The sequence below is a fragment of the Rhinopithecus roxellana genome, chromosome 3 (assembly GCF_007565055.1).
Source record: "Rhinopithecus roxellana isolate Shanxi Qingling chromosome 3, ASM756505v1, whole genome shotgun sequence".
Taxonomy (NCBI): Eukaryota; Metazoa; Chordata; class Mammalia; order Primates; family Cercopithecidae; genus Rhinopithecus; species Rhinopithecus roxellana.
The window spans coordinates 161105696-161125840 of record NC_044551.1 but is presented as its reverse complement, the minus strand read 5'-3'; the positions used below and the strand labels follow the sequence as shown (position 1 = coordinate 161125840).

Genomic DNA, 20145 nt, shown 5'->3' with positions numbered 1-20145 from the left:
CAGTTTCAAAGTTTATGAAAGAATTAGGAGAGATGTATAAAAATATTTCATTTATTTTATTCTTAAGGTCCACAATCTGAGGCCCAACAGACCAGATTAACATAATCCTAAATCCTCTTCCTGTGAACCACGGGCTTTCAATGTGGAGAAGAAAAGTCAGGCACAGCCCAGCTTAAAAGCAAAAAACTTAGAAGCCCTCACCTCCACAGACCCATTTTTGCCTTTCCCACAGGATTTCTTTTTAGTCCCCTGAACCTACTCTTCCAAATTCTGGAAACTGCATTTACAATAGGAGATAGTGGGGCTGGTAGGTATTAGTCAAGATCGCTGCAGCAAGGGTCGGCCTTCTCTAAACAGGATTGTGAACTAGAATAAACAAACACAAGTCAATATTTCTTAAGCTCAAGGAGTCTATTAAAAAATATATTTTGAGATCTTAGAATCCTCTAGGAGATTTTTGTGTGTGTGTGTGTCTTAATTTCAGTTAAAATTTTTGAAAATAACAAAGCATGTTCTTAATTATTCAGAATACAATATCTTTGTAACTGACTCTGGCCATAGGAGTGAGTATGGAAAAATGAGAAGCTGCAGGTCTTCTCAAACAGGGAAAAGAAACAATTTACTTGAGTTCCTCAAGTTCTCAAACTTGAAAGGCAGTTCAATTACTGACCAGCTCAATAGGCTGAAGTAACATGATGAGGAAGATGGGTAGAGTACTTTGGAAAAGCATTGAATTCACAGTCAGACATCATGGCTGGGCTATTTACCAGCTGGTGACTTAAAGCAAGGTACTACATCTCCCTGGGCCTCATTTTTATTTCTCATCTGTAAAAGTTGGAATGATGATGGTGATGATAACAACTATGACAGAGGTAATAATAATAAGGCCAGCCATATCTCAAATATCAAATGTCTTATATTTCAAGTGCTTTGTGGTGCTATAGACAGATAACACTAGAAAGAGAAACACATATATGCCTTGTGGGAGATGCTGAAGGGAGAAGAGTCAGCAAACTGGTGAGCAGAACAAATGAGAGGACACAAATTGGATAAAGGAGGTAGAAAGACAGGAAAGTCAGTCATCGGAATATGGATAAAGAAAAGAGTCAAAGAGTGGAAGTAAGTTTTATCCCCAGAGAAATCAGAAAAGGTTTACATTCAGAAACTAGGTTAGGCAGCAAACAGTTACTGTGCTGCCTGTGTATACCTAGGGTACGATAACTAAAAGGAATGTGGCTGGAGGCACCAGGACATGAAGTCAGCTACTGCATCAGCTGCTGTGCAGAGAAGAGATGGCAGCTCACCTGGGGCAGATCTCAGCAGGGTCGTTTTGGTCACTCTTGAGCCTAACGCATGCTCCCACGCAGAAGAGGTCCCCCCAGATGAGAAAGTTTGCCATCCCAAAGTAGAAGCCTCCAGCCTTGATGTGGGCCTGGAAAGGGACAGCTGTCAGTGCATTCAGTGCACTTCCAAGGAATCCCAGGCTCAGCCTTTTCACTTGCTGTTTCCTCTGCCTGCAATCCTCTTCCTTCAGCTTCTCATGAGTCTGGCTTCTTCTCATCTAGAGGCTGTCCTGACACCCCTCCCTGAAGCCAACCTCCTCTACCACTCCCATCACATCACCTGTTTATTTCCTCCACAGTACCTGCCTTGGTTTTATATTTGCTTTTTTTTTTTTTTTTTTTTTTTTTTCCAGAGGAAGTCTCACTCTTGTCCCCCAGGCTGGAGTGCAATGGCACGATCTCAGATCACTGCAATCTCCGCCTCCCCAGTTCAAGGGATTCTCCTGCCTCAGCCTCCTGAGTAGCTGGGATTACAGGCACTTGCCATCATGTCTGGCTAATTTTTGTACTTTTAGTAGAGATGGGGTTTCACCATGTTGGCCAGTCTGGTCTCGAATTCTTGACCTCAGGTGATCCTCCTGACTCAGCCTCCCAAAGTGCTGGGATTACAGACATGAGCCACTGTGCCCAGCCAGTTTTGCATCTACTTCTTTAATGTCAGCCTCTCCTACCAAACTGTGTTGTCCAATACAGTAGCCATTAGTCCCATGTGGCTATTTAAATTTAAATGTATTAAAGTCAAATAATTCTATCCACTATCCACAGCTTACGTGCTCAATGGCCACATGGGGCTAGAGGATACTACATTGAACAGTAAATCATTTCCTAATGTAATCTAATCACATTAGAACATTTCCATCATCAAAGAAACTTCTGCTGGAAGAAAAAATCTAGACCCCTATCTATCACCATATACAAAAATAAAAGTCAAAATTATTAAAGACTTAAATCTAAGACCTCAAACTATAAAACTACTACAAAATACATTGCGCAAAATCTCCAGGACTTTGGTCTGGGCAAACACTTCTTGAGTGTAGGTACAAGCATAGGAAACCAAAGGCAACATGGACAAATGGGATCACATCAAGTTACAAAGCTTCTGCACAGTGAAGGATACAATCAACAAAGTGAAGAGACAACCCACAGAATGGGAGAAAATATCTGCAAACTACCTATCTGACAAGGGATTAAGAACCAGAATGTATAAGGAGCTCAAATAACTCTATAGGGAAAAGTGTAACAATCCAATCAAAAATGGTCAAAAGATTTGAATAGACATTTCTCAAAAGAAGATACACAAATGGCAGACATATGAAAAGGTGCTCAACATCACTGATCATCAGAGAATTGCAAATTAAAACTGCAATGAGATATTATCTCACTCCAGTTAAAATGGCTTCTATTCAAAAGATAGGTAATAACAAATGCTGATGAGGATGTGGAGAAAAGGGAATCTTTGGTGTACACTGTTGGTGGGAATGTAAATGAGTACAACCACTTTGGAGAATAGTTTAGAGGCTCCTGAAAAAAACTAAAAACTGAGATATCATATGATCCAGCAATCTTACTGCTGAGTATACACCCAAAAGAAAGGAAATCAGTATATTAAAGAGATATCTGCATTCCTATGTTTGTCGCAGCACTGTTTTCAATACCTAAGGTTTGAAAGCAATCTAAGTCTCCATCAACAGGTGAATGGATAAAGAAAATGTGGTACATATACACAATGGAGTAGTATTCAACCATATAAAGAATGAGATCTAGTCATTTGCAACAACATGGATGGAACTGGAGAGCATTATGTTAAGTGAAATAAGCCAAGTACAGAAAGGCAAACACTGCATGTTCCCGCTTATTTGTGGGATCTAAAAATCAAAACAATTGAACTCATGGACACAGAGAGTAGAAGAATAATTTCCAGAGGCTAGGAAGGGTAATGAGGGACTTAGGGGGGGAAGTGGAGGTAGTCAACAGCTACAAAAAACAAACAAACAAACAAACAAACAAACAAAAAAAGAAAGAATAAGACCTACTATTTGATAGCAAAACAGGGTGACTATAGTCAATAATAATTGTCCATTTTAAAATAACTTAAAGAGTATAATCAGATTGTTTGTAACTCACAAGAGACATGCTTGAGGGGATGGTTACCCCATTCCCCATGATGTACTTATTTCACATTGTATGACTGTATCAAAGCATCTCATGTATCCCATAAACAGACACACCTACTATGTACCCACAAAAATAAAAAATAATTTTTTTAATGTCTGCAGGACAGCACTAATCTAGAATTTAAGTTCCCTAACAGCAGGACTCTTGTTCACTGCTGTATTCCCATTCTCTAAGAGACTGCATGGCATAGATAGGTACTCAGTAAATATCTTCTGAATGAACGGATAAGAGGAAGAAAAACCCAAAAGGTTTACATTCATCCTGAATAAGAATAAAAGATAAATAATGTGGTTGAGAAAAACAAACTTACAGACTGAAATTACCCTGGAATTATCAATATCTAATATGTAGGCATGCTATAAACTTGTGTGACATACATGTTATATTGCATTTTCTGCTAACTAAACTTTTTAACATAATAAAACAGTCCCATATTTCAGTTATTCCCAGGAGATCTCTGAAAATAAGGTGAAAGCAATAATGTACTACTGAAAAGCTTCCATGAAATGGCTTACATAAGAGACCAAAACTAACTTACTGATCCTACTGTTACACAAATGTGCACTATTTATTAATGGGTGACAAAGAATGAGAAAGTAACATTTCTATTTCCTATGGGGCTAAGCATATTCAATTTGTTCATTTAATAAATAAATGAGTTTCTGCTACTGGAAATTGAAAGTGCCTTGATCCCCCAAATCCAAACTCCATGTCCTGCCGTGGCTGATAAAATATGAGCCAGGGTTGCTGAGTTCCTCCCTTGTAATGCATTGAATCAACCAGTTGGGAATTGGTGAACTCATGCAAGCGGTTCTACTTTTTAAAATAAAAAACCAGCAATGAATACTCTTTTGAAGGTGGTTTTTGTTTATAATAAAATTAATCCACTTTGTCTAACATAGAAACCTGTTCATTGCAGATGTTCTGATATATATTGAGAAAATATTGTGAATCTGAGGATTTTTGCTAAGCCTTCAGATTCACAATAGAGAGGGCTCCATGGGATGAGCTAAGGTCAGGCATGAGGAGAGTACCTTTTTAGATCCATTGCCTAATCTCCATGAGAAATTCCCCGCATATTTATGTCTTATTTGGAAAACACTGTTTCTCCCCAAGTGAGCAAGGTGGGATGGCATCCTGTTAATCTTCTACCACCCCATCCAGAAGGTAAAAAGGGTGCTGCCTGCTCCTGTCAGTCATTCACAGAAGCCATTTAGTCATGTTGTTAGAGAAACTTGGTGTCTTAGGCAGCTCAGGCTGCTGTAACAAAATACCATACATTGTGTGGTTAAACACAAATATTATAACTCAGTTTTGGAAGGCGGAGAAGTCCAAGATCAAAATGCCAAAGTGCCATCAGATTCAGTTTTGTTTTGTTTTTTTGTTTGTTTTTTTGAGACAGAGTTTCGCTCTTGTTGCCCAGGCTAGAGTGCAATGACTCAATCTTGGCTCATTGCAACCTCTGCCTCCTGAGTTCAAGAGATTCTCCTGCCTTACCTAGTAGCCGGAATTACAGGCACCAGCCACCACACCCGGCTAAATTTTGTATTTTTAGTAGAGACGGGGTTTCACTATGTTGGTCAGGCTGGTCTTGAACTCCTGACCTCAGGTGATCCATCTGCCTCGGCCTCCCAAAGTACTGAGATTACAGGCATGAGCCACTGCGCTCAGTGCAGATTCAGTTCTTAATGAGGGCTCTCTTCCTGGTTTGTAGATAGCCACCTTTTTGCTGTGTCCTCACAGGGTGGAGAGAGAAGTTCTGGTGTCTTTTCTAATAAGGGCACTAATCCCACCCTTATGACATTGTCTAAACCTAATTATCTCCCAAAGGCCCTACCTCCTAATACTATCATATTAGGGGTTAAGACTTCAACATATGAAATTTGGGGAGACACAAATGCCTCTTCCATAACACTTGGACACACTCAGACACTGCTTTACTACCAGAACTGTCTCATCCAGCTCCCATGGTTTTCCAAAAGCTCACCCTCTCCAACTCTGCCTCTCAGATCATGATTTTTAAGGATGACCACAGGATCTTACCTGCCCCCTGCTTCAAAATATCTGATCACCGGATAGAATGGAATGGATGAGACTTACCCACAGGCCCCCTCCCTTTCCCCCTCATTTAATCTTTGGTGTTGCCCTTCTTGTCCATAGTTGATTCTATTTGGAGTTTTAAAGGGCAGCAGTGACAAGCACTATATTACTCACTATTGAGAGAGGGGCAAGTATTTAGCGACAGCCTCCAGGAGATGTCCATTGCAGCCCGGTCCTGGATCATAAACGTGTTTAATTAAATTTATTTGCCTTTCTGTGTATTTTATTGTAGCCCTAGCACTTAGCAAAGTATTTGATATAGACATTCATATGACAAATATTTGTGGAAGGAAAGAAAAGAGGAAGGAGGGAAAGAAGGAGAGGAAGGAAAGCAGGCATGAGTGCATCCCAACTCTGGGAATTTTAGTTAAAATGTCCTGTATTTATTCAATTCCTTGAGGCACTAGACCACACATAACAAGATTATGTATTTATTGAGTTCATTTCTAGTACCATGTCAGGCATTACGGAGAAAGAATAACATGGAGAAGTAAAATCACTTAATAGAGCACTTGGCACACTGTGTGTGTTCCATAAACGTTGAGGCATTGAGTTCAAAAATGAAAGCTTGGGCAAGGGCAAGAGTAGAAGGGGAGAGAGACAGAAAGAAAATGCAATGCATTTGAGGACATGGGGAAAAAAGGAGAGAGGGCAGTGATTGAATAATAGTTGCACAAAGAGATAGTAAAGCCGGTGTTAGAGACTGCTGAGAGTAGTGATTTTGGAGACAGGCAATCCTGTGTTCAAAGGTAGCTTCAGCACTTTCTAGCTATGGAATGTCTCTAAGCTTCAGTTTGCTTACTTGTAGAATGAGAATAAAATTGGCATTTGCTTTTCGGGTTATTGAGAAGATTTAATGAGGTAATGCACAGAATACACTAGGCGGAGTACCTGGTATAGAGTAAGGGCTTGATAAATAATAGGTGATGATGCTGCTGAACAAATGTGATGCTGCTAATCTAGGTAGTTCAAACAGTTGTCCCATGGATGTGTCAAAGCATTTCTCTGGAAAAATTCTTGCCTCAAGTTCCAGGGGATGGATAAATTAAAATGGTCTCTCTTCAATGCATTATAAAGCACAATGCTAGCATCTTTTATGTTAACCACTAGCAAATCGTTCTGTGCTTTCCAAATGTCCCTTTTCTCTGGTTCCAACGGATCTAATAAAAGTGAGGATAATCTGAATAACTGTAATGCATCTCTGAGAGTAACCCTTTGGCCTTTCACCATTATAGCTCAGCCTTCCCTTTTCATCTCATTTTCCATCACTCCTATGCCTCAGCCATCCACTTCACTCCAAGTACATGATCTTCATCCCACGTTCTCCATATGCCTGCATATACCCATCAAGTAGGTTCATGTCATGCTATCCCAACTGAGGGTCTCTCTCTAACCCTTAAATCTGTCACTTAAGGATCTGTTCAAACTCATCTGTTGTCTGAACCCACAGGATTTTTTTTTTTCATCAGGCAGTAACGGAAATTCCACTTCTCAAAGAATAATCACCCCACCCTCCTTTTGATACAATTATTATAGAGTATTGAATGTCTACTATGATCCACATGCACTACATACTTATGTCAACTTATTTAACTCTCCTGTCAAGCCAGAAGGGCCCGGATGAGGCTCAGAAAGATCGAACGACTTGATCAAAGCTGCACAACCAGCCCACGGTGAAGACAGGATCTGATCCCAGGTCAACCAGTCTCCAAAATTCATGTTCTTTCCACTGTGCCATGCTATTATTTAATACGCATATTTATATTTTATCCCCCAAATCAATGCCTCTGGAGGACTCATTTTTAAAGAACATTTTTTCCCTGGACACAATAATTTGTCATAGTCACTTAATGTAGAAGATCTTGATCAATGTTCATTGAAGCATCAAAAAGAACCATCCCAGCAGGGCTAGGTCTGGGAAAAGATTGGGAAGAAAGTCCAAGCTTACTTTCTCATCTCTTCTCCACCCATTAAAAACTCAGTTCCATTGCCTTCTGATATTATACTCCTAAATAAAAATAGCTATGTCTTTACTTTTTTTCCTTTTGGATGGCATGGTTTTAAGCACTTTGCTTATATCAATTTTTTAAATACTCACAACAATCCTAAAGGGTGGATATCATCATTTTCCCCATTTAATATGTCACCCAAAGCTACACAGTAAGTGGTAAGCCAAGATCTGGACCTAGATACTCTGGCTCTAAAGGTCTTGTTCTCACCCACTCTTCTCCCTTGACTATATATAGATAGATCAGGGCTACTCTCTCTAAAAAAATGGTAATTGAACAGAGAGCTGAATGATGATGATAAGTAGGTCTTGTCAAGATTTGGGTAAAGAACATTTCACGAAAGCAAATTATTATAGTCTACAAATGTCTAATATTGCATATAAGTGGTTAATAATATATATTTAAAGAATTCATTAAATTTATGAGAAAAATCCACAGACACCAAATATATAAGACTATAAACAATGTACATCACATAAAAAGTAAATGTAACACTTACATCACATTAAGTAAATTCTTTGAAAAATGTTTATGCTTCCTACCAATCACAAAATTTCAAATTAAGAAAATTTTCTATAACACTTTACACTCAACAGATTAGTAGAACAAACAGCATACATTAAAATCATAACATGCTACTGAGAAAATTCTTGTGAAATTGGCATGTTCACAGCCCTAATGATATAAAAAGTTTGTATCACCTATTTTAGAAAACAACAGGAAAATTACTGTTAGGAACTATAGCATTTTTCATATCCTTTTCCCCAATAATTTCACTCTATGATATGTATCCCAAAGAAATCATTCTACAGCAAGCAATGCAAAAATGTCCAATATAGCCTTAGTTATAATCATAAATATTTAAAATTAAAATGTCTGAAGTTTGACCATAAATAAGGTGAATATGATATATCAACCCATTGCAATATTATGTAGTAGTTACTAAGACAGTAATTACAAAGACAAGGAAGAAACTTGGGAAATATTTATGAATAGTATGTTAATATAGCAAAACATAACATTATATATATACTATATATATTTATATATACTATATATATGACTACCATTATGTATTAATATGAACATTGACACCCATTCACACAGACTTCTCCCTTGGATTTTATATAATTTTGAATTACTGGGATCTCAGCAACCTTCCATGTAGTTTTATGAATATGAGAGGCATGTGTGAGTATGTGTGTGTTTGTGTGTGTGGGTATGATGTGTGTATCAGAGTAAGCAGGTCAGGTTTCAAAGGGAAGGAGGGAGCATATGGATGGAAGTGGATTCATAGGATGTGAATAAGCACTTTCTTTCTTGGAACTCTGGTAGAACAATTTGTCTTTTTCACCCAGAAATCACAGAAACAGGCTTACCAAGTGCCTACTGTTGAAATCTGGCAACTTCTTTCATTACAAAAGGTGGGAAACATGGAGAGTTTTAAAATAATATCCTGGATGTGAGCAGAGCATAGCATTGATGACCACAGGCATGGGACCAGGGGCAAAGAGGTTTCTGAAGTATTTTCAAGCTGATAGAAGTAAAAGATGACATTAGAGGGAACCCACAGTGGCAGCTTGCTTACTAATTCACAGCATGCACATGCAGATGCTCTTCCTGGCTTCCGAATTGCCTCATTTGTGCACAGCCCATCCCAGTTTTGGATTAGCAGACTTTGTGTACAATTGTGGACTGGAGTTCAGGCTTGCACACACCTTCATGCTTTGTTCATTGCTTGTGCTGCTGTTACAGGCACCAGAGAGTAAGGTCAGAAGCTGTGTCTGGAACTTGCCCTATTGGCATCCCAGCTCCTCCCAGCACTGGCAAAGGGGAAAATGAATTAGAACTTTTCAGAAGCAGATTTTGTAGCAGCTCTGCTTTTCCAAGGGTCAGTGCACAACACAGCCTGTCTGCCTGGATTCTGTCAGTGGGGAGGTCATGTGGTCTCATAGGAAGGCCTTTTCAACAAGATGGATGGCACTGGACATGGGGCATCTCCATGATGTGCCTCTGCTAGTCCTATCAAAAAGCACGAGCAAACCCTGCCCAATAGGGGTACTGAAGCATTTTACCATTTTAACTTAATGAGGGATTTTCAGGTTCTTAAAATCAGCAGCTCCCATTTTCTAAGCTACATCTCCATTTTCTCAGCATGACTCTTCATGATCTGGCCCCTAATCGCCTCCTGATGCTCTTTTCCCACCTGCCTTCACCCTCCAACTCTATCTCGCCCCTGCCATGTACTGTTCCTCTCCCAGTGCTTTGCTCACACTACATAGCCTTTTCTGTTTCTGTTTCATGATTGATTTTTGTTTCTGAGAGGTTCTGCTTCATTTTTTATGATTCAAATCAATTGTCACCTCCTGTGGAGCCTTCCCTGGACTCAGCACCTGTCCCCGACCCCACACCCAAACCAAAGTTCTATTAGAGCCCTTTGCCAGGCTGTGTCATTGTAGTGTGTGTGTGTGTGTGTGTGTGTGTGTGTGTGTGTATGTGTCTTTCATTAGAACCTGAGCTCCTTTAGGACAAGGACAGCTTTACTCATTTTTCTACCCCCTGCATCTTTCTCATAGTAGAGTTCCAATATATGGTCATTGAACAAACAATTAGAAGTCATTATCACATATATAGTTCTCCAGACTTCACTCAGTCCCACCTGTCAGCTGTCCTCCACCCATCCTGGCTATAAGCTATTTACTTTCTTTGGGTATGGGTACATTTTTCTAAAGAGTCTTTTTCTGTCTTCTTCTTATGCCCTCACTTTTAGCAGTATGCTGTACACAGTAGGTGCTTAATAAAGATCATTCATAGTAACATCTCTTCTAGTTAAGGTAAGATGTTACATCATGGGAGTTAATTCTGGGTGAATACTTTGGAGAGTGTTGAAGGCTCGCTCACAATTGCTAAAGATTGACACCATGTACAGCACAAGAAAGGTAATTAAGAAAACAGGATCTGGGCGGGGCATGGTGGCTCATTTCTGTAATCCCAGCACTTTGGAAGGTCAAGGCAGGAGGATCCTTTGAGCTCAGGAGTTTGAGACTGGCCTGGGCAACATAGTGAGACCAGATCTCTAAAAAAAATAAAGAAATTAGCCAGGTGTGGTAGTACATGCCGGTAGTCCCAGTGACTAGGGAGGCTCAGGTGGGAGGATCGCTTAAGCCTAGGAGTTTGAAGCCACAGTGAGCCAAGACTACACCATTGCACTCCAATGTGGGTGACAGTGAGACCCTGCCTAAAAACAAAACAAAACAAAACAAAAAGGCAAGGCAAGGCAAGGCTCTGGAATGTAGCAGCCAGGTTCCTTTCATTACACTAATTTCATTACCATGTGAAATTCGGTAAGTTAGGTGACTTTTCTAACACTCAGTTTTCTGTCAAACAAGAATAATATTAATTTCCATAGCATTTCTGTGAAGATTAATTTAAATTATGGAAACGAAGTACATAACATCGTGCCTGGCACATAGCACACACTCAGCAATTGAAAGCTATTATTACTGTGAATGCCACCAGAAGGGCAACTTTTTGTCATAAGAACACTATAAAAATTGTTCACTGGTTTAGAATTGTATACATTTACATTAGTATCAGCATGCATTTGTGCCATTTAATCCTTTAGTCTATGAGACAGGTATTCTTCATAAAGAATAATTACCAGTCTCTCTCAGAAAAGGAAGCAGAAGTCACGTGATTGGTCAAGATAATCCACCTTGAGTCCCAAAACCAAGAACTAACATATCTACCCCACCAGGACACCATCCCTTATGTGTTCAAGAGTCTGAACTTCCAAGACACATCAGAGGAAGCGCCAAAGTGATTCTATCATGTCAACTCTGAGTGGAGATTTATAAATTCAGTCCCATGTTGATGAAACCCTTCATAACCACACTTCAAAGAACACAGAGTCTGTTGTATAAACTGATTCCCTTCAACCTCTGAGGGATTTATTTTTATGTCAGTAGCTTTCTAAGGCAAATATACTCTGGTTTCAAGCTGAGTTGTATATTTAATAAAGTGATAAAAAGTATACAGCTTGGGAACCTTTAAGTCAAGAGTAAATTGTTGGATAATGGTAGGCCAAAATATTATACTCCCTGAATTTTAGAGTAGGTTCCAGACACAAAGAAAAGATGGGGGGAAAAAAGGGAGCCAGATGTGGTAAACTGATGGCATTGATGGACCTAGTTCTTCATCTATCCTTGATTCTGGAATCAGCCATGTGACATGCTTTGGACACTGGGACATTAGCAAGCATGTTGATGTAAGCAGCGGCATGAAAATCACTTACATCTTGAGGTTTGCTTTCACTCTTGCTCCTCTGCCTTTGCCATGGACATGCCCAGACAAGAATGCTGGGGAATAAGACACATGAAACAGAGCTGAGTTGTCCCTAATTATGCAGCCTGAACAATATTAGCCCAGCCAACATCTGGCTGACCCCCCAATACACAGAAAGACACACACAGAAAGCTGCAGGACCACCTGCAGCTGACCACAAACAAATGAGCTGAGTGAGCCCAGCAACACCAGAATAATTACCTAGCCAAGCTACACACTCTCAGGCTACATAAAGGCTTATTATTTTCAGTTAGTGAGATCTGGGTGGATACTTTTCAGCATTATTGTGGAAATACATAACTGATATACAAGGGGCCAAGTGAGAAGAACAGCCACATTGTAAAAACATATATTATTTTTCAAGAGCTTTCCACTGGAGTGAAAGCTCCTTTTGCTCAATTGTTCAGTGATTACAATGCTATAGAATAGATTACTAAAATGTTCTTATATTAATAATCTCACCCTGGAAGTCCTAAAGCTCATAATGCAATTACTTTTTAAAATGTCATTGCTTAGCAAAAAAGCACAAGTAGCATTATAACATATTTACTGATGGGTTTTACAATAGTAAGATGATATGGTTTGGCTGTGTCCCCACCCAAATCTCATCTCGAACTGTAGCTCCCACAATTCCCACAAGTTGTGGGAGGGACACGGTGAGAGGTGATTGAATCATGGTGGTGCGTCTTTCCCATGCTGTTTTCATGACAGTGAATAAGTCTCATGAAATCTGATGGTTCCTCTACACACGTATGCTTGCCTGCTACCATGTAAGACATGTCTTTCTCCTCCTTTGCCTTCCACCATGATTGTGAGGCCTTCCCAGCTATGTGGAACTGTGAGTCCATTAAACCTTCTGTTCTTTATAAATTACCAAGTTTCAGGTATGTCTTTATTAGCAGGGTGAGAACTAATACATAAGATGAAATTGAGATCTCGCTGTTTCTTTGAAGGATGCCAAGTGTTAGTATTTTTAGTGCCCCTCCACAACCCCCAACTCCTTATGGGCATATTGGTTCTCTAGATAAAACTTCTTCAATTTCTTACTGAACTATTTGGAGTTCTAGGAGATATGCAGAGAACAGAAGTTCAGGGACTTGTCAGCCAATGTGTAGACTTTAAATTAATCCTTCTATTTCCAGTAAAGTATTTCAGCATTGCCCCCTGTTGGGCATGTTGTCCCTGGTTCAGTTATCTGAAGACAAGCCTCTCTACTACTGCTAGGTGGAGACGGTGGGTTGCTTGGCTGCACAAGGTAGGTGATTTATCAGGTAGCTAACTGCTTCCTATGCGGGCTTTCAGAGGATGCCTATGTTTACAGCCCTATTCCCTTCCAATGTATCCAGCAACCCGGAATCTCCAGGCCCCCTGCGCCTTGCCTGAGTCATAGACTCAGCCTCATTTTGCTGTCTTTCCCTTCTTTTTGGGTTCAGTTTTCTCTTCTTTATCAAGTCAGTCATTACTTGTGCATCTACTTTCTAACTTTCAAAATCATGTTGATGTTTCTCATCCAATGTCATGTTGCAGACCTTTTTGGTTTTTATATTTTTATGACATTTTACTCCTTTTTTGTCATTTTAGAGGTGCTTGATAGGAATCAGAGGGGGAAAATGAAACCTGTTGCTTTAATCTGTTGTCTTTTGCCAACAGGCCCTCTCCTTTGCTTTTTAACATGCATGGGCTTTTTCTAAGAATTCCTGACATCTTTCTATAATCTCAAAGGTCAAGAGGGTCACAATTACGAATGCTCTGAGTTTAAGAATTATTTTTTAACCCTAAATAGCATAAAGGAGCTTTCTTACTTACTTCCTGGGTAGAACTCAGGGGTCAGGAAAGTTCCAGTTTAGAAATAAGAGTGGAATTCAAGTGCACCAAAGCATTTTTATGGATAATCACATTCAATGCATCCTTCTTCATTTTCCAGTAAGCTCTGAGACCTTTCCACTGCTCCTTAAGGATAGAGAGTCTTCCTAGGATATTGTTAGAATTCTCTTAGACTCTTAATAACATGATACTACTATTGGTGAGTGACAGTAACATTGTACCTTCAATTAAGAGATCTCAGAGTCTTCAGGTCTATAGGGAAATGGACAGACTCCCATCCCCCATCCATAATTATGCTTCACGTCTAGGGTAACACTCCCTGCTTTTCAACCTATGCTACTGTCTCTTGTGTGAATTAAATGATGACTTGAAGTCTTTCTGCATGTTTAAGTAGCAATCCTCACATTGTTGAGAGCTAATAAAACCTAAGACCAATGCTCTGAAATTCAGAGCTCAGGATACTTCTGTGTTACTGAAACAGCCAGTCCTGTGATGGTGCTGCACCTTGACATCTGATTGTCATACAAATTTGAGGACTTCTTTTTAGCTTAAAGCAAAAGACCATGCCCACAAGACCAGGCCCACTCCATAGTCAGTGCCTCAAGTAACTGATGCAGTATCAGGAACTCTACAAGGACTCAGTAAACTTTTGGCAACCAAAGAATACTTTCTATGCCACCTAAAGCAGAAATTCTTAGATGTAACTCCATGCTTTTGCTCTATTTTCCTTTCTTCCTGGAATGGCTTTTCTCTTTCTTTGCTTAGAAAAAGTTTATGGCTATTTTAAGACCCAAGTTCAGTTCCATCTACTAAGTCCAGTTCTCTCTAATTTTCCTCACTTTACATTCCTACAGAACTTCATTTATTCCTTTGTTATTAAAGTCCCTCCACTTTATTACTAAGTAATCTGTTTCCTTGCCTGTGTACCCCAGACCATGAGCCAGGGAGCAGAGCATGGGAAGAAAAAGATACAGAAAGATTAAAAAAACTATGTGCTTCGGGATCACACCAGATCTTGAATGCAGTTCAAGTCTGCCATTTGCCAGCCTACCTTGGATGTATGCTTCTATTACCTTATCTGGAAAATAGGGATACTAAGAGAATCTATACCATAAGGGGCTATTGGGAATCAATATTGTAATATACCTTAAGTTGTTAACACATTGCTTGACATATCAGAAGCTAGCATCAGTAAATAATATCTAGTATTATTATTATTGTATTTAAGAAGTAGGAATTAAATATTACTCATTTGTGTATCTATTGTAGCACAATGCCTGGTACAGAGAGAATACTCAATACATTTTAAACAAATGAATGAATGAATGGGTAATATTTAAGAGTCAGATTGTTTTTATAATCCCAGTAAATAAAGCCTTAGATGTCTTTTTTTTTTTGATGGTGTTTCACTCTTGTTGCCCAGGCTGGAATGCAGTGGTATGTTCTCCGCTGACTGCAACCTCTGCCTCCCAGGTTGAAGCAATTCTGCTGTCTCAGTCTCCCCAGTAGCTGTGACTACAGGCGCATACCACCTCACCTGGCTAATTTTTGTACTTTTAGTAGAGATGGAGTTTTACCATATTGGTTGGACTGGTCTCGAAGTCCTCACCTTAGGTGATCCACCCACCTTGGCCTCCCAAAGTGCTGGGATTATAGGCGTGAGCCACCACGTCTGGCCTAGATGTCTTTTTTAAAGTGATGATTGAACTGTCCATGTGGAATATACATATTATTTCAATAAGCTGAATATCTTACAAATTGTGACTTTATTTTGTACTCTAGATACTCAGCCTACTTTAATGGACTTGGTGAATTTAGAATTGAAGCAACTATAGCTTTCCTGGTAATTTTTGAAGTCATGGGATGCAACACAAACGAGACATCAAAACCACCTATGAGAATTTCAACCTCTCATGACTCAATGTCTCTGCACCTCAAATACCTTCATGTCTAAAATAGAATGACTACAAATCATGACTTCCTGATGTTCTTTCTAAGGCTGGTGGACTGAACATATGATATATATGAAAGTATTTTGCAAACTTGTGGGAACTAGGCAACTACTTGTGTTTCTGTTTGTTTGCATTGATTGTTTATTTGTAGAAGATTATTTCTTGGCACCACCTGAGAATTCCTATCCAACTTTACTAATATCCATATTCCTTCAAATATATTTAACAGATTGATTCAAGGCCACCAACAAAATCTGTTGCTGTTTTGGTACATAATAGAGCTTTGTGATTTCCTGTAGTAAAATCCAAGGGGCCAATAAAATGCTTTCACTGACTGCAGTGTCACTTTTAGATGCTGCAATGGCTCCAAACAAGAGCCATCTTTTAGCACTCTGCTGTGGATTTACTTTTTATGGTCTTGGGATCCAGTGGGTAAATACAGCTTCTGCATTAACACTAACCTGAAGAGACAAACCTCTCAGGAGGACCATCTCCTCTTTATGCTTTTCCAACCCTGGGGCCATAAATTCTATCAGCCTGCAGAGATGAAGCATCCTAATGATTACAGTGGCACAGAGGTGTTCTTTGAGTGAACCAAGCGAATAAAAATTAAAGTTCAAAGTCACTGGGTAATCTAAGACATTCATTACACCTGTGTCGAGCCAGTCAGGCCTCATCAGCCAAATAGGCATCAGGCCAGTGAGTGTGCAGGAGAAAGTAAATACCTCTAAGATTCACCTTCTTTCCTCCCAAGGGTGTCAACATTGTGGGATGCAAACAATATTTCAAATAAGTTTGCCTTGAAAAGCACTATAGGTCTTTAAAAAACTGCCCTGAGCCTCAAGCCAGGGATATAGATGGGTGATCATATTTACAGTCCATTCAATAAAAAATTAGGTACAGATTAAAAATCACTATGGCAGCCAATCTGAACTAAGAACGATTGGCATCAATGAATCAGGCAACAAGAAATCAGATGCTGGAAAAAAAAAAAAGCTACAGCAAAGGCTTTCCCAGCCATATGATGTGGGGAAAATGAGAGCACTTTTCACAGTGGAGCAGGACAGAATGATTCCATAAAGCAGGTGGGCAAAACCCACAGTAGGTCTTCAGCTATGAGTAGCAGGGTGTAGCTGGACACACACTGGAGGCACGTGATAGAGGGCCTTGATGTTCAGGCTAGAGAGTCTAGAGGCTAGAGAGTTTAGAGGCTAGAGAGTTTAGAGGCTTGATGTTCAGGCTAGAGAGTATAGAGGTTCTTAGGAGCCACAGTTAGTTTACACATAGATGATGTAATGCACATGAAAAACAACAGGATAAAATTGTTTCAGCACTTAATTGGCAGGAATACACACTCTCTGCTTGCCCAAAAGAGAGAGAGAGAGAGAGAGAGAGAGAGAGAGAGAGAGAGAGAGAGAGAGACAGAGAGACAGAGAGAGAGAGAGAATATTCACTTCCTGGTCCTATCCCACACACTCAAATCACCAGGCAGAAAAATTGCTAGTCTCAGGGGAAGGCCTACTCTGAAAGAGAGGCGATACAGATTGATTCTGGAAAGATCTCTTCTTCCTCTTCCTGGACCTCTAAATAAGATTAATGAGGAGGTTTATGGAATTGCCTAGTGAATTCACAACCACATATGCACCTTTCCATGAACTGTCAAACTTGTCTGAGTATCATATTAATGCATGACTTTAATATTGTCTCCAACATAACTCTAATGGTGTTAACACAGGCTAAAATATGAGCAGAACTTTTCATTCTTTATTTCTCCTTTCTAAAAATATTTATTGAGTACCGTGTTAGGTGCAGTGGGGATCCTGAGATAAAAAGCACTGCTCTCCATGCAATTTTCTCACTCTCTAAGTGAGGAGAGAAAGGAAACCAATTTTTATACATAGTGTGATGTTGTTGGTGGGAGGCTAATTGATGAAACATTTTGTAGAGTTAATCTACCAATATTAAATAAACACATGCCCTCAGACCCTGAAATCCCACTGTTTTAGATGTATCCTGAAGATATACTTGCAGACGTTCACCAGGGATCCTTCACTGCAATGTTTATAAAATCAGAAAGCTTCAAACAAGCAAAGTGTTCATAATTAGGAACCCAAATAATTATAAATTATAAAACATCCATAAAATGGAATTATTAGATAGCTGTTTTTAAAAATAATGCAAGCCTGCACGTGTTCATAGAAGTACATCCTACATATGTTAAATAAAAAGCAGAATGAAAAATATTTCCAAAAATATGATTTTTTGTGGGTGATTTTTTAAATCCATGTATGTATTTAGTCACATGTGCACTGGAAAATGCAACATTTCTGTTTTATAGAAAGAAACACAAAAAACTGTTAACAGTGATTATCTGTAGAAAGGGAGACTGAGGTACATATATAAAAACATCAAATAAAATTAATTATTTAAAAATACTGTGTGGCAAGCATACACAGCTCTATATTGGATACCATGGAAACAGGAAGAAGGGTTCATGAATTCTAATGGGAAGAGATAGGCAAGATCAGGAAAACTATCCAAAAAAGGTAATAGTTGAAGAGAGAGCCAACATTAGACTTGGAGGAGCAATCAGGAAGGCACAAAGCTATTCTAAAAGATGCATTTTTGGAAATTGACTGAATCTTCAAATCTAGTAGGTATATGTAACTCACAGTAAGAAAGGCTTAATTAGAAATAATATCCAAATTCCATAGATCACTAGAACATAGGCTCTTAGCTGCAGGTCACCAATATTATGTAGTCTCAAAAAATACTATGTACTTCTGTCTGAGGAAATATTGTCACACATGCACCTAGAGGCAAAATCTTCACCCATTGCCAGCATTGCCACCACAGCTTCCAGCGGTAAATAGTTTTGCTTCCATACAAATAAGTTCCAAATGGATGGTTTAATTCCCACACTCTATCAAATGCTAAATTTTCCCCAAAACTCTGCAATTTCCTCAGAATTTTCTCAGAATGCTCAATTACTGAAGTTACACTCTAATTATTTCAAATATATTGAAGGCTGGCCATAATGTTATAATACAGGGACAGGAAAACTTTTAATTACAAATACAACATATCTGTTTTGAAGAGCCTTTCATTACTGAGGTTAAGAATTTTAAGAAGCACTTTGTTAAGGATAATTTATTTCCCAAAAGTCAAAGAATTAGGTCCTAGAGGCAAATAAAATGAACTGGATTTTTCTTTCTTTCTTTCTTTTTTTCTTTTCTTTTCTTTCTTTTTTTTTTTATTTTTTTATTTTTTTTTTATTATACTTTAAGTTCTAGGGTACATGTGCATAACGTGCAGGTTTGTTACATATGTATACTTATGCCATGTTGGTGTGCTGCACCCATCAACTCGTCAGCACCCATCAATTCATCATTTATATCATGTATAACTCCCCAGTGCAATCCCTCCCTCCTCCCCCCTCCCCCCTCCCCATGATAGGCCCCAGTGCGTGATGTTCCCCTTCCCGAGTCCAAGTGATGTCATTGTTCAGTTCCCACCTATGAGTGAGAACATGCGGTGTTTGGTTTTCTCTTCTTGTGATAGTTTGCTAAGAATGATGGTTTCCAGCTGCATCCATGTCCCTACAAAGGACGCAAACTCATCCTTTTTTATGGCTGCAGAGTATTCCATGGTGTATATGTGCCACATTTTCTTAATCCAGTCTGTCACAGATGGACATTTGGGTTGATTCCAAGTCTTTGCTATTGTGAATAGTGCCGCAATAAACATACGTGTACATGTGTCTTTGTAGTAGAATAATTTATAATCCTTTGGGTATATACCCAGTAGTAGGATGGCTGAGTCATATGGTACATCTAGTTCTAGATCCTTGAGGAATTGCCATACTGTTTTCCATAATGGTTGAACTAGTTTACAATCCCACCAACAGTGTAAAAGTGTTCCTATTTCTCCACATCCTCTCCAACACCTGTTGTTTCCTGACTTCTTAATGATTGCCATTCTAACTGGTGTGAGATGGTATCTCATTGTGGTTTTGATTTGCATTTCTCTGATGGCGAGTGACGATGAGCATTTTTTCATGTGTCTGTTGGCTGTATGAATATCTTCTTTTGAGAAATGTCTGTTCATATCCTTTCCCCACTTTTTGATGGGGTTGTTTGTTTTTTTCTCGTATATTTGTTTGAGTTCTTTGTAGATTCTGGATATTAGCCCTTTGTCAGATGAGTAGGTTGCAAAAATTTTCTCCCATTCTGTAGGTTGCCTATTCACTCTGATGGCAGTTTCTTTTGCTGTGCAAAAGCTCTTTAGTTTAATTAGATCCCATTTGTCAATTTTGGCTTTTGCTGCCGTTGCTTTTGGTGTTTTAGACATGAAGTCCTTGCCCATGCCTATGTCCTGAATGGTACTACCTAGATTTTC

The 20145-nt window shown here is 39.2% G+C and overlaps 1 protein-coding gene across 2 annotated transcripts in view; it reads right to left on the bottom strand.

Moving 5' to 3' along the window:
• The window catches only part of KCTD16 (potassium channel tetramerization domain containing 16), a 337714-nt gene that overhangs the window by 146747 nt on the left and 170822 nt on the right, over positions 1-20145 (bottom strand). The gene's annotated exons all lie outside the window — the stretch shown is intronic.